Below are 3,393 nucleotides of genomic sequence, written 5' to 3'. Positions count from 1 at the left end.
CACAAAGATATGTAAAACCACTGCAGATTAGGAGCTATGAAGTTCAGCTCTTGGGTTAAAGGCACCGATGTACACAGGGTTGTGAAGGTATCAGTGGGTGCATCAACACAAGCACTTTACTACAGAGCTGACTAATTCTCTCCACAGTAAAGTGTCACCTTCTACATGTGCACCAATATAAGGATGCGGTAAATTAATTAACTCCACTGTAGGATAGTACTGCTTGGGACAAGTACTGTCCTATGGCACAGTCATTTAGTGAGCTAAAATGCACATGTAGATGGTGATTGGGGCTGGCTGGGGCATGACGGTGCTATACCATAGGGGCTGCCTGCCAGTTAGCCCTGCACTGTAGCACCCTTGTGCCCCAACCAGCCCCTCCATCACTCGACACCACCACCCAGAGCTTGGGGCTGACCCCCAAGCTGCTGCCAGCTCAGATCTGCTCAGTCCTGGCTCAAACAGCTGCAGTCCTGAGTCCACATGGATACGCTGCTCCCGGGAGCAGCTGACTCTGGAGTGAATTGCAAAAGAGTTTATTGAGCCATGATAATTGCATGTGTAAATGCACCCAGCACGTCTTAATGGATGGACAAGAAGAGGTGCCATGGAGCTGCACTGGCAGGCCTCACGTGGATGTGAAAGAGTTACAGAGTGTGCAGTGTAGGACTGTGCTCTCCCTCTCTTCTGCCCAAAGAACAGCATGTCTAGGGGAGCCAGTTGGCCCACACGGCAGCCCTACATCCAAGCCCCATGGCAGCTGGCCATTTCTTCTTGTTCTTCTTAAATAGGAACGCACTTTGGAGCCATTCCATGTGGCCAGGCACATACGTCTGGGTTGGGAAGTTGCTTGTGGCTGTCGTTGGCAAAAGGCTGCGGCCATTTCAGATAGGTGGAGGACTCCTTTTTCAGGGCATAAGGAGCAGCATCTGGGCAAGGTTTCTCAACCTTTGATTTGGGGATGGCCTGTGTGGGATTGCTCTCAAAGAGTTGGAAATGATAGCTAGGCTTTGAAATGAGTATAACCCTTACCGTAGAGGGATTGGAAAATGCAGGGAGTTGGAAACATTTTTATGGCATTTCAAATGGTCGACTAATGATGGCTGCTCAATGGCAGACTCTATAAGATCACGGAGCCAGAGCCAGGCTGCTATTTTTCTTTGCAGATTGCAGAAATCCTCATCAGAGGTTATTAACCACTTAGCCAAAATCCCACCGGAATGTCCCTTTCTCCCCAGCCAGTTCCCAAAAGGGCGCCAGGGCTGAATCTGAAATTGTTCAGTTTATTCAAGGGCATCCCAGGATGCGAGCTGCCATGAGAGAGCTTGTAGGGGGTTGTATTTTCCAGCTTGTGTGGACACAGTCGAAATCAGCAGTGGAGTATGGAGGCATAACTTATTTATGGGCAGGATGTGATAACAGGCGTGATTAATTCTTGTCCACAAGAATGGTGTGTGTGTGTGTGTTATTTAGTCTGAGTGTTTCAAACAGAGGTTTGGACCGGGGGGAAATGGAGATTTTAGGTTGCAGTGAGAGAACAGGGGCTCGGACACGTGGGAGGTTTGCTACAGAGAAAATTCTTTTCTTTCCCAATATCTCTCCCTTCAACTCTTTGTTATGTAAATAAGCATGCAAGGATTTCAGCCTGGAGACCAGTGGCGGGACTTCAAAGCCAACCGGGGAGCCACGGGCCAGCAGCGAGGCAGTGACCCTAACGATTGCAGTCTCCTAGTGAGGGCTGCCAGCATTGAGTCACGCATGGCCCAGCCTCAGAGGGGACGGAGAGAAAGGCAACGAGCACGATCAAAAGGTACCGGAGGGTCTGATTTATGAGGGGAAAATTAAAAGAGTATGTCTAGCTAATGTCAGAGTGGGCACAACGGAGGCCGAAGCATTGCCAAAGGTGGCAGTCGTGCAAAGAGCAAGGAAAATTGCTCAAGAACTTTCTCACAAAGCAGCCGTGGGTCCGTGGAGCGGTCCCCTGAGGCTGCAGAGGCAGCTCGAGACACTTAAAGAAAAGTAGAAGGAGACAACAGACTTGAGCCTGTGCTACTTAGGATGATCTGGGCTGGACCAGGGGCTGGACGAGATGCTCAGTGGGTCTTTTGTGTTTCTGTTTCCTGTGGTTCTCCATCTCCAGCCGTGTATAAACAGGGATACGTTTAGCCTCTGTTTGGGTTGCACTCTCCAGAGTAAAGTCTGCAGGAAGGAGCAGCTCTTTGAGACGCTTCTCACTGATGGCATAAGGTAAAGCCTGTGGACGCAGGTGGGAGTCTTTCCATCCCATGCTCACCCGGGGTTTCCCTAGGTTTCCTCTGCTTGCAGTTATACATGCACCTCCCTCTTGCCCTGGAAGGAGAAGGAGGGCCAGCTCCAGAGCCATGTGGAAACCCTGACAGTTGTGCTGATCTCCAGTGATAGTCCACGGTACCTGCACAGACACAAATCCTTCAGTCAAATGCATCTCCCTGCCTGCTGCCACCAACACCTGGCCTAGGAGCAGAAGGGACAAGATTGTCCTCCCAGCAGAGTGGGGTGGTTTGTCTGATTCATGACCCCCTCCACAGTCTTCTATGGCTGGCATTACAATTCAAGCAGGATATTTTAAGAGCCCATTTCTGGCTTTCTTGCACTTAAACCTCTTATCACTTCAGATGTGCATTTCGCAGGGTGGTTTACACATGGCCACTGGCCACCAATAATTTAGCTGTGCCTCTTATCAATATGCCTCCAGAAGGTGCTTTAGACTATCCACAAAGCAGCAGATGCAGCATCATATTTCTACTTACTAGCAGGGGGAAAAATCGATTCAGTCCAATTAAAATAAGGACTCCAAATCCTCTGATCCTCCACAATACAAAAAGACCTACATAGGGCACTAAAAGGATTTCTTACCAGTAGACAAGACAGGATATTTATAATAGGAAGTTAGCTAAACTTTCCTGCTGTGGATTGATGGCTATTGGGAAGGTATAGTGCAATCTTATGTGTATGTATATATGTGTGTGTGTCTGTATATATATATATACAGACACACACACACATACATATGTGTGTGTGTGTCTGTGTATATATATATACATACATACATACACACACATATATATATAGACACTCACATATATATATACATATATATACACACATAGGATTGCACTATACCTTCCCAATAGGTACTGGAAAATGCAGGGAGTTGGAAACATTCTTACGGCATTTTCACACACACACACATGTGTGTATGTGTGTGTATACATACATACATACATATATATGCATATATATAGATATAGATCTATATATTATAGATCTATATCTATTATATATATTGATCTATATATCTATATCTATACACACACACACACACACACACACACACACACACACACACACACA

Source organism: Gavialis gangeticus, unplaced genomic scaffold, assembly GCF_001723915.1.
Source record: "Gavialis gangeticus isolate Ggan-Ray unplaced genomic scaffold, GavGan_comp1, whole genome shotgun sequence".
NCBI lineage: Eukaryota > Metazoa > Chordata > Crocodylia > Gavialidae > Gavialis > Gavialis gangeticus.
The sequence above is the reverse complement of the archived record's forward strand: the minus strand, read 5'-3'. Positions refer to the sequence as shown.